At 43.8% G+C, this 11,508-nt stretch overlaps 1 non-coding gene across 1 annotated transcript; it reads left to right on the top strand.

Moving 5' to 3' along the window:
* Window positions 1–8,258: 8,258 nt before the first annotated feature.
* LOC114104969 (U6 spliceosomal RNA) lies at window positions 8,259–8,360 on the top strand. Its single transcript, XR_003584926.1, has one exon. It is a non-coding gene; the product is annotated as a U6 spliceosomal RNA (small nuclear RNA).
* Window positions 8,361–11,508: the final 3,148 nt, after the last annotated feature.

The following is an 11,508-nucleotide window of genomic DNA, read 5'->3' as shown; positions in this document are numbered from 1 at the left end:
TGGGGACTGAAACCAAGGCTTCATTCATACCAAGCATGCACTCTACTACTGAGCTACAACCTTAGCCCCAAATGTTGTGATTTGAAGTTTTATAAGTAACTTTGAAAAGTGTTCTCCCATTCTACAAGGAGGGTAAATATAACCCACCAATACGCCCATGTAAGGGTTGGGAGGACGGGGAATATAAGGGTAACTTCAATTCTATCCAGAGAAGGGCAGCAGTCCTAGCCCTCAGGAGGGTTAAGTGCTCCAGAGTCCCCAAGGGAATTTGTGTCTCCTCTTGATCCACCCAAAGCATCTGTACCCCATCTCCCCCAAACTCAGCAACCTAAGAAACCTTGGAAGTATAAACCTCACTCTGGGGAGCAGAATTTGAGCAAAAGTTATGCAGAAGCCCCTATGGGTTAAATATATGGAATCTCCTAATCTCTGGCATCTTCTGGAACTAGGTCTGTCCAGTCAAGGCGCCCAGGCTGGGCGGTGCAAGTTGGGGTGGGGATCCCAGGAGCAAGGTGTTGGAGGAAGAAAGGACAACTTTAGGCTCCTGCCTCCTACCCTTAGGAGTCCAGTGACAAAGATGCTGTGAATGCTGAGAAGGGTGAGTGTCAGAGGAGAAGGCCCCTGAAACCCAGATCCAGGACTCCCAGGCCTGACAGGAGTCTTCTCTCAGTACCACCTGGAGCACCCTTTCAGCCTCCATTCGTAGGCATTCTACCCCTCCCTTCTTCCCTTGTCTTCCCCTGGCTGACTCCCACACACAGGCAGTGGTGGGAGATGCCTCCTTGCTCCAGGAGCTTGGGGGCAAACATCTGCTGCCTGCTTTGTTTCCCTTATCTCAGGGGTGGGAGGACCCTGCAGAGCTCTCTAGGGCACAGGCACCAGCCAGCCACACACCCAAACAGCAGTTTGATGACCCCTCCTCCAAGGCAACTGGGAAAGCTGAAAATTCCCCTTAGCTTCTGAGAGGGATTTTCAGGGTGTCCTTCCCACGCTGCGTGGGAAAAGGAAGGCGGTAACTAACATTCGTGCTCCTTGTCAATACTCCTCATTTTTTCTCTGGCTTCCTGAGCCTGGCGTAGCTGACAGATATAGTCACCTCTGTACCCTCCCTTCCCTCTGGGTCTGTTCCTCTGTCACTTCAAGACACTCAAGTCCACAGCAAAAACAGCCCAGAGTCTTGGGTGTGGGCAGGCATTTGTCACAGCCAGGCCAAGGGAACTGAATCACACAGAACCGCCAGGCTGGGCTGTGGGCTCAAGTTTTCACCTGCAGCCCTGCTTAGGAAATGCAGGGGTTTGTTCCAGAGCCTTCCTGGTAACCCCACCCACTGAACACCAAGCTTCAAATGCCAAATTTGGGATAGATAGGATCAAAGTGAAGATTAGACTAAGTTCAGCAGCTATCTCTCTGGGAATACCAGTGAGCAATTCGTCCTCCACGGTGCTGTCCTGAGATAGAGGTAAAAAAATGGGACAGGATAGGCCTCTGCTCAGATGGTGCTACGGTCTGGTGGGGGTGCTGTAACTTGACAAACTAGTACACAAAGAAAAAGGTTGGGGTGCGATGAAATGAGCCACAGAAGGAGCAAGGAAAATGAGACTGGATGGGTCAGGGAAGGCTTTTTAGCAGAGATGACATTTAAACTTAGATGAACAGAATTAACCAGAACTGGATTGTCTTCCAGGTGACTGTCAGAGCTGAAGGTCTAAGACAACTATGTTCCTGCTGAACTCAAGCAGGCCCAAATTTAGGGCTCTCCTTCTTCTTCTTCTTCTTTTTTTTTTTTTTTTTTGGTACCAGGGATTTAACTCAGGGGCACTCAACCACTGAGCCACATCCCTAGCCCTATTTTGTATTTTAGAGACAGAGTCTCACTGAGTTGCTTAGTGCCTCACCATTACTGAGGCTGGCTTTGAACTCGCAATCCTCCTGCCTCAGCTTCCTGAGCCTCTGGGATTACAGGCATTTGCCAAGATGCCCAGATTCCTTAAGGGTCTCTTTCTAATCTTTCTAGAAACTTATTGTGTGGCCTGACCAGCAGCCCATGGATAATGAGGTCAGCTTGACTGTTAAGGATGAGAGAAGGGGTGGGGATGTGGCTCAAGTGGTAGCGCGCTCGCTGCGAGCGGCTCGGGTTCAATCCTCAGCACCACATACAAACAAAGATGTTGTGTCCGCCAAATACTAAAAATAGATATTAAAATTCTCTCACTCTCTCTTTAAAAAAAAAAAAAAGGATGAGAGAAGATGTGTACCATTATGAAGCTGGGCTTGGTGGCACAGGTCTGTAATCCCAGCTACTTGGGAAGCTGAGGCAGGACCAGGAGGCTCACAAGTTTGAGGCCAGCCTGGGCAATTCAGGGAGCATCCCATCTTAAAAAACAAAACAAAACACTGTTGTGAGGCCCCCCCAGGCAAGACCCAGCCCTCCCAGGCAAGGCCTTGCTAAGGCTGGCCTCTAAATTGCAATCTCCTGCTTCAGCCTCCCAAGTCACTGGGATTACCAACAGGCCCAGCTTTATTTTTTATATTGAGATAGGGTCTTAGTTCAGGCTAGACTTGGAACTTGCAATCCTCCTGCCTCAGCCTCCACAGTAGCTGGGATTACAGGTGTGTGCCACCACTCCTGGCTATGATTTCATTAAAAAAATATATTTTTTAGTTGTAGGTGGACACAATACCTTTATTTTATTTTTATGTGGTGCTGAGGATCGAACCCAGGGCCCCACACATGCTAGGCGAGCACTCTATCTCTGAACCACAAGCCCAGTCCTATGATTTCTTTTAATGAAATAATTTATCTTTCAATGTGTGATTGTCTATTTGTTTCAACTGCTTTCTAAAATTATTTAGTCTGGATGTGAGATTTATTAATAATTTCCTTACTGATGGATATTTGGATTCCCCATCACCCCCCACATCCATCCCGCTTTGGTGCTGGGGATCTTGAACCTTGTTCATTCATGCCAGACAAATAGAATAATGGACGACTTTTTTATAAGGAGACTTTAAGATGGATTGAATTTCAGATATGTTCACTCTTTGTGGGGTAGTGGTACTAGGGATTTAACCTAGGGGTGCTTTAACACTGAGTTACACTTCTACTCCTTTTTGATTTTGAGATAGGGTCTGGCCACTTAAATTGCCCAAGTTGGCCTTGAATTTGGGATCCTCCATCCTTAGTGTCCCAGTTGCTAGAATTACAGATGTATGCTATGTTCACTTTTTTTTTTGGGGGGGGCGGGGTACCAGGGATTGAACTCAGGGGCACTTGACCCCTGAGCCACATCCCCAGCCCTATTTTGTATTTTATTTGCTTAGTGCCTCACTGTTGTTGAGGCTGGCTTTGAACTCACAATCCTCCTGCCTCAGCCTCCCAAGCAGCTGAGATATGGGTGTGCAATACTGCCCCCGGCCCTATGTTCACTTTTGTTTTTGTTTTGTTTTGGTATTGGAACAGGGTTCACTTGATGAGTTTTTTTTGTTGTTGTTTTTTGTTTTTTTTTAAAGAAAGAGTGAGAGAGAGTGAGAGAGAGAGGGAGAGAGAGAATTTTAATATTATTTTTTAGTATTTGGCGGACACAATATCTTTGTCTGTATGTGGTGCTGACGATCGAACCTGGGCCGCACGCATGCCAGGCAAGTGCGCAACCTCTTGAGCCACATCCCCAGCCCCTCACTTGATGCTTTGACCATATCCTTTTGTGGCTTTGAAATTTATGTGTTTTTTTCCTTTTCCCAATCTTTTTTTCCCTAAACTTCTCCTTCCTGATCTCCTCTCTGATCTTCTCTGATCTTCTTTTCCCTAAATTTCTCCTCCCTGATCATCTTTTCCATGATCTTCTCCTTACTGGTCTCTCCTTCCTAATCTCATTTTCTCAGAATCACCTATATTCCTGCTGATGGGCAGAATCACAGCCTTTGGGACAGGAGTCCCCTGTGTTTCTCCTTTGCTAGCAAAGCAATACAACTTTTTCCTTTTTTTTTTTTTTAAGACCTTTTCTTCATTATTGGATTGGTGTCAAGGATGAGGACCCAGCTTTCAGTTATAGTATTGGGGTTGAACATGCCCACTTCTTTTTATTTTTTGAGGTAGGATCATGCTATATTGCTGATGCTGAACTCAAATTTGCAATCCTCCTCCCTCAGCCTCCTGAGTCACTGGGAGGCTGTGACAGGTGTGTGCCAGGTTATATTCACTTTTTTTTTTGGTACCAGGGATTGAACCCAGTGGTGCTTAAACCATTGAGTCACATTCCCAGCCTTTTTAAAATTTCTTTTCTTTTTTTTTTTTAATTTGAGATAGTGTCTCACTAAATTGCTTAGGGCCTCCATAAGCTGGTAAGGCTGGTTTTGAACATGTGATCCTCCTGCCTCAGCCACTGGGTTTATAGACATGTGCCACCTTTCCCAGCTATATTCACTTTTAAAGAAAACTTCCAACGAGGGAGGAAGAGGAATCCACCACTAATAATGTTGTCTTTGTTTTTCTTTAAATTTTATTTGGTTGTTTTTTGGTTTTGTTTTGTTTTGCAGTTCTGGGGATTGAGCCTAGGGCCTCATGCATGCTAGGTAAGTGCTCAATCACTAAGGCACACACCCCCCCCCCCAACCTATTTATAATTATGGTCCATTTGCTCCTGAGCTAGGTAGGCTCCCCTCCTGTTATTGTGACCTTAGTCTCCTTTCCCAGTCTCCATCCATGATTATCCTCATCCTGGCATGATATGGTCATGAGTCACTTCCCTGGGCTTCCTCTGGATCCCTCCCTTGTGTCTCTGAGAGACCAGGTTCTCTGTTTTGAGGTCAGAATCACCAACTTGTGCCTCCTTCCCATGGTGAGGATAAGGTGCTCCCCTCAGCCCCCTGCTGGGTCTCCCCCTTCTCAGGAGTCCTTTGGACTAAGGATTGGGTTTGACCTGAGTCATCTCTTAGAGGAGGCCCCTCTAGCCTCCACTTCTGTGGTAGGCCATTCTCTTTGACTATGGGCTTCTAGCAAAGGATTCTCTTATTTGTCCTGATCCCTATCTGGACATTTATACTTGTTCTTTGTCTTCTCTCAGTCTATGTGTGTGTGTGTGTGTGTGTGTGTGTGTGTGTGTGTGGTGGTGCTGGGGATGGAACATGCTAGGCAAGCACTCAACTGACTGAGCTACATCTCCAGCCTCCTCTCCGAATCTTGATTTCTTTTTCCTTTCTTTCTTTCTTTTCTTTTTTTTTTTTTTTTTTTTTTTGTTGTTGTTGTTGATGATGTTTGGTACAGGGGATTGAAGCCAGAGGTGTTTTACCATTGAGCTATATACTTGGTCCTTTTTATTTTTGGATAGGGTCTCTCAAAATTGCTGAGGCTGGCCTCGAACTTGCTCTCTTCCTACATCAGCCTCTTTAGTAGCTAGGATGACAGGAATGTGCCTCTGCACCCAGTAGCCTTGATTTCTGCGGTAGTTTCCAATACTACCTCCACCCAGAGTCCTTCCAGTGCTTTCTACTTTTCTTTTTCCTTCCTAGCCCCAGGCCTTTTGTTTCCCATTCCCCTCCTCCCTCCAGGTCTGGCCCTCCTGGTTGGGGGGCTCTGTAGCCCCACAGATTCTCCTTTTACTAATCTCTTTTCCAAGGGCTTTCGCTTTCTTCCATAGCCAGGTCTGTACAGCACAAAGTGAAGGAGAAGGTTGGCAATTATCTAATGAGTCCACACAATACAGCCGCCAATTAAAATATCCTTGACACAATGATTCCCCTTCACTTTGTTTAAAGCTGAACTCCAGTGAGGCCTGCCCTTCACAAAATCTGCCATATCATCTAGAAGAGGGGGTGACAATAACTGATGTTTATCTCGCTAACAAGTGAGATTTTCAGCACCCTCTGGGTCTGGCTGCCATCTCCCCAAATAAAGGGTAACTAAATGTACTCATGAGCAAACAAAAAAAAAAAAACACACACACACACAGACACACAAAAAGCCCCGACTTCCTTAGAGATGGTATATAATTATGAACTAAAACCCATCTTCAAAATAGGAGTTAAAAAAAAAAAGAAAAGAAAGAAATGTATATCCAGTACCATGGTACATGCCTGTAATACCAGGCACTCTGGAGACAGGGACAAGAAGATCACAATTTCAAGGTCAGCTACAGCAACTTAGTGCCTGGTCTCAAAATAATAATAATAATAATAATAATAAAAGACCGGAAACTTAGCTTAGTGATATCCTCCTGGGTTCAATCTCCAGAACAAAAAAAGAAATGATGAATAAATCCTTTGTTGTGGTGCTGTGGATTGAATCCAAGGCCTTGCACACACCAGGTAAGCACTCTAAGAGTGAGCTATGACCCCAGCCTGTTTATTTGTTTGTTTACTCGCTTACTTACTATTGAGAATTGAACCTAGGACCTCACACATATATTTATTTGTTTTTTGTGGTGTTGCAGATGGAAACCAGGGGTCTTATGACCCCTACCTTCTCAAACAGCTGCTTTCTCCATTTCTTTTCTTCTAGAGAAGTTTCTCTTTTTCTCCTTTTTTCCTTCCTGCATCTTGTGTGCTCCTCCTTTTGCCTTCTCCTTCCCCGACACAGTGGTCTCTTGCCTCCCCATCTTCCAAGTCATTATTCATAATTACATCTACTTTTGGTCATAGATTCCAAGGAAATCCTCAAAGAAGTGTGATTTTAATCTTTTTTCCCCCCTACTGAGGCTTGAATCCAGGGCCCTCTACCACTGAGCTACATTCCCAGTTCTTCATTTACAGGATCTATTCTATCCTCTATACAAAGATGAAGTTGTAAAAACATGGAGTGCTCTGGTAAGGAGGGGGGAAGCATGAATGGTCTGAATCACAATATAAAAAGGTGAACTTGTTTGTGCTCACATCTCCCTTGTAGCAGTGAGAGCTGTTGGCTGAAAACATCAGAACAGACCATGGATAACTTGAGCAAGGGAGGAATTAACTGGCATGCGTAGTGGCACACACCTGTAATCCGCTTCTCAGGAGTCGAGGCAGGAGAATCACAAGATCAAGGTCAGCTTGGGCAATCAGCTAGACATTTTCTCAAAATAAAAAATATAAGGGCTGGGAGTATGCTCAGTGGTAGAGCACTTTCCTAGCATACATGAGGTCCTGGGTTCAATCCCCAGTAACACACACACACACATAAAATAAAATAAATCTATTAAAATAGAAAAACTGGGGGGTATAGTTCAGAGATAAAGACTCCACAGTTCAATCCTCAGTAACCCCCAAAATAAACTGACCAAAAGGCAATCTCCAGGAAGACTAGAGAACCGGGTTTATAAGATGGGCCAGAAGCCCAGCATGGTGGTGAACACTTGTCATCTGTGCCTTGGGAGGCTGAGGTGGGAAGATCACAAGTTCAAAGCCAGCCTTAGCAACTTAGCAAGGCCCTAAACAACTTAGAGAGACCCTGTCTCAAAATAAAAAATCAAATGGGCTGGGAATGCAGCTCAGTGAGTTCAATCCCTGATACAAAAAAAAAAAGACAAATAGAAAAGAAAAAGAAAGAAAAGAAAATGGGCCAGAACCAAGGTTGTTCAGGCACTCAGAACACTAACCTGCCTGCAGAAGAGTCTGGCTGACAAGCCCCTTCAGGCACTGCCCCTAAGGGACACCTGCTTGCATTTCTCTTCATAGCTGGCACTTCCTCCAGATTCAAAGGCAGGGATTTACAACTGACTAAACTAGCTATGTGCAGGTACATGCCCATGCACTCTCCCTGCGGGAAGGGGAAAACAGAGTACTGCCCGTGTAGCTCAACAGTAGAGCACATTCTTAGCCTGCACAAGGCCCTGGGTTCAATATGTAGTTCCCATCCCCTCAAAGAATGAAGAGGGTATGCCTCCTGCTATAGCGGAGGTTAGGGTCTTTACTCCACTAAGGCACTCTCATTGGAAAAGACACAAATAGGATAGGGAATTTGGGAGCAGGCAACCAGAGCAATGGCCTAAGTCCCCTATCGCCCACTCTTTTATTGCCCAGTAGGCACACACAGCCCTCTTCTTTACACTTCCCAGAAGGAGCTCCCAGAAGCCATCCTCCTCCCTACCCATAGTGTCCTCCAGCAACGATACTTGATAACTGAGGTCAGCGACCCCAGTCATGTGCAGTACATGCCTAGGTCCACCCTTCTTTTTTTCCTGATGACACAAGGAGACAAAACACAGGTGGTAATATTAGCTCCCATTTAAGTATGTCTCCTGGTGGAAGCATTCCATTCCTCACTTGGGTGTGAAAATCTTGAAGTTGTGCTTGCTTTGGCAGCACACATACTAAAATTGGAAGGATACAGTGATTAGCACAGTCCCTGCACAGGATGACAGGCAATTCCTAAAGCGTTCCATATATTTTTAAAAAAAATTTTAGTTGTACATGGACACAATACCTTTATTTTATTTATTTATTTTTATGTGGTGCTGAGGATGTGCTAGTCAAGCGCTCTATAGCTGAGCCACAGCCCCAACCACACCGTTCTGTATTTTTTTATAAAGCTAGAATGCACATCGAATAATCATACACATGCACACATACACACATATTTTACTAAAAATGTTTCTTCCCATCACATTTACCACTTGTTTAAGTATGTACCATTAATACTGCTTTAGATAAGTTTATATAATTTGTATCTTGTTTACCTCCCAATAACATAATTTCAAGGAACTTATAAAATAAATAATTAAATAAAACTTTGAAGTCAACAGAGAACAGATTCATGGGAACAGGAGGCAAAAATTTTGTGAATAGGTCATTAGGTATAATTTTTCCCATTTCAGCTGGTCATGGTAGAGTATGCCTATAATCCCAGCAACTGAGAAAGGAGAAACGCAAGTTCAAAGTCAGCTTCAACAACTTAGTGAGGACCTAAGCAACTTAGTGAGATGCTCTCTAAATAAAGTATTTTTAAAAAATGGCTGGGGATGTGGTTCATCACTTCTTGGTTCAATCCCTGGTGACAAAAAAAAAAAAAAAAAGTTGGGCTGGGGTTGTGGCTCAGCGGTAGAGCGCTTGCCTAGCATGTGTGAGGCCCTGGGTTCGATCCTCAGCACCACATAAAAATAAATACACAAAATAAAGGTATTGTGTCCATCTCAAAAAATATATATATAAAAAAAAAAGTACCTACTTTCTACCTCCTGATTCTTAGCTATTAGTGTATTTTGGCAATAAGAGGCTCCAAACACCTCCAGTCCCCACCTGATGATCTTTGAGGAATTCATACATTTCACATTCATCTTCAGCAGAATCAAAGAAAACAAACATGAATAGATAAGGGTCTATTCCAATGAAAATAGGAGGCACTCTTTTCATGATGGAAAGGGTCTAATGTCATAAACTTGACAACAGGTAATTGGCTTATCTCCCCAGTGACTAGAATCATAGGGGAGGCTGAAAATTGACATGCTACAAATTGTGCTGAGAGTAGTGGTGGTGATGAGGTGAGCCTTTGTACGTTCATTTTGTGGAGAGTCATACAAGATCTCCATTCCTGCCGGCTATCATGTCTTTGTGTGTGTGTGTGTGTGTTGCCAGGCGGCGCGGGGGGAGGTATTTGTAAGTGCTCAACCACTGAGCCACATCCCAGCCCTCACCATGACCTTTTGCTCCTGGGCTCAGTGCCCCCCCGACACAAAAAAGACTTTTATGAGGTAGAGGTTTTCTTTTTTGTGGGGGGGGAGAGGTACCAGAGATTGAACTCAGGGGCACTCAACCACTGAGCCACATTTTGTATTTTATTTAGAGACAGGGTCTCACTGAGTTGCTTTAGTGCCCCACTATTGCTGTAGCACTAAGCCCTACCTCCAGCCCAGTGGAGGTCTTTTTCTTTCTTTCTTTTGGTACTGTGGATTGAATCCAAGAGCACTTTGTCACTGAGTCACATCACCAGCGCCCTCCCACCTTTTTTTTTTTTTTTTGGTTGGAGGGAAGGTATCAAGGATTGAAGTCAGGGGGCACTTGACCACTGAGCCATATACCCAGCCCTATTTTGGTATTTTATTTAGAGACAGGGCCTCACCGAGTTACTTAGGGCCTCACTAAGTGATCCTCCTGCCTCAGCCTCCCAAGCCACTGGGATTACAGGCATGCATTACCACACCTGGCTCCAATGGAGGTCTTTTGATAAGAATTCATCTGGGGGCTGGGTATATGGCTCAAGTGGTAGCGCGCTCGCCTGGCATGTGTGCGGCCCGGGTTCCATCCTTAGCACCACATACAAACAAAGATGTTGTGTCGGCCAAAAACTGAAAAATAAATATTAAAAAAAAAAAAAGAATTCATCTGGGATATAATCCCAGTGTCTCAGGAGACTGAGGCAGGAGGATCGCAAGTTCAAAGCCAGCCTTAGCAACAGAGAGGCACTAAGCAATTCAGTGATTCCCTGTCTCTAAATAAAATACAAAATAGGGCTGGGGCTGGGCACGGTGGCGCACACCTATAATCCCAGCGCCTCTCGTGGCAGGAGGATCTGGAATTCAAAGCCAGCCTCAGCAATTTAGCGAGGCATTAAGAACTCATTGAGACCCTGTCTCTAAGTAAAATACAAAAAAGTTATGGGGAAGTGGTTCAGTGGTCGAGTGCCCCTGAGTTCAGGGGATTGAACACAGGGGCACTTGACCACTGAGCCATATCTTTGGTTCAATCTCTGAGTTCAATCCCTAGTAACTCCCCACCAAAAGAAAAAAATAAATAAATAAATAAGGCTGGGGATGTGGCTCAGTGGTCAAGAGACCCTGAATTCAATCCCCAGTGAAAGAAAGAAAGAAAGAAAGAAACCAATAAATGTGAACTGAATGGCACACAATTTGTGGTTGGTAAATGGCAGTTATTATTACCAAAGAGTATAATATGTAAAATGTTTAAATATATCCTGAAATATATCCATATTGAAAAATACAAAGAGAAATATAAAGTATATCATTTGTATAATGTATAAACTACACTTAAAACAGACTCTAGAACACAAAAAGCTATGTTTATTTTCTAAGAAAACTTTTACTAACTTTGATCAAGTGATATTGAGTTACTTTGTCAGAAAAAAAAAAGGAGATGCTTTCTTTTATTTATTTATTTATTTATTTTTGTGCTGGGGAATTGAACCCAGGGTCTTGTGCATGCTGGACACGTGTTCTACCACTGAGCTACATCCCTAGCCCAGTATTTTCACTTTGAAAACAAAATCAAAAATGTCAAGTTTAGACACTGTAGTTGCCTAACATTTTACGATTGTATTGTATTTGTGGGTTTATGTAAGTTGTATTGAAGTTTATTCATGTGGTACAAAAAAAAAAAAAACCAAGAACTTACAAGATTTTTTTGTTTTAATAGCCAAGTGTTTGGGGGCTGGGTGTGGCGGCATATGCCTGTAATCCTCTACATGGGAGGCTGTGGCAGGAGGATCACAAATTCAAGACCAGTGTGAGCAATTTAGTGAGAGCCTCTCCCAAAATTTAAAAAAAAAAAAAAATTGTTTAAAAGAACTGGGAATGTAGCTTAGTG

The sequence above is a fragment of the Marmota flaviventris genome, chromosome 3 (genome assembly GCF_047511675.1).
Source record: "Marmota flaviventris isolate mMarFla1 chromosome 3, mMarFla1.hap1, whole genome shotgun sequence".
Lineage (NCBI taxonomy): Eukaryota > Metazoa > Chordata > Mammalia > Rodentia > Sciuridae > Marmota > Marmota flaviventris.
This window is presented reverse-complemented; position numbering and strand designations above follow the sequence as displayed.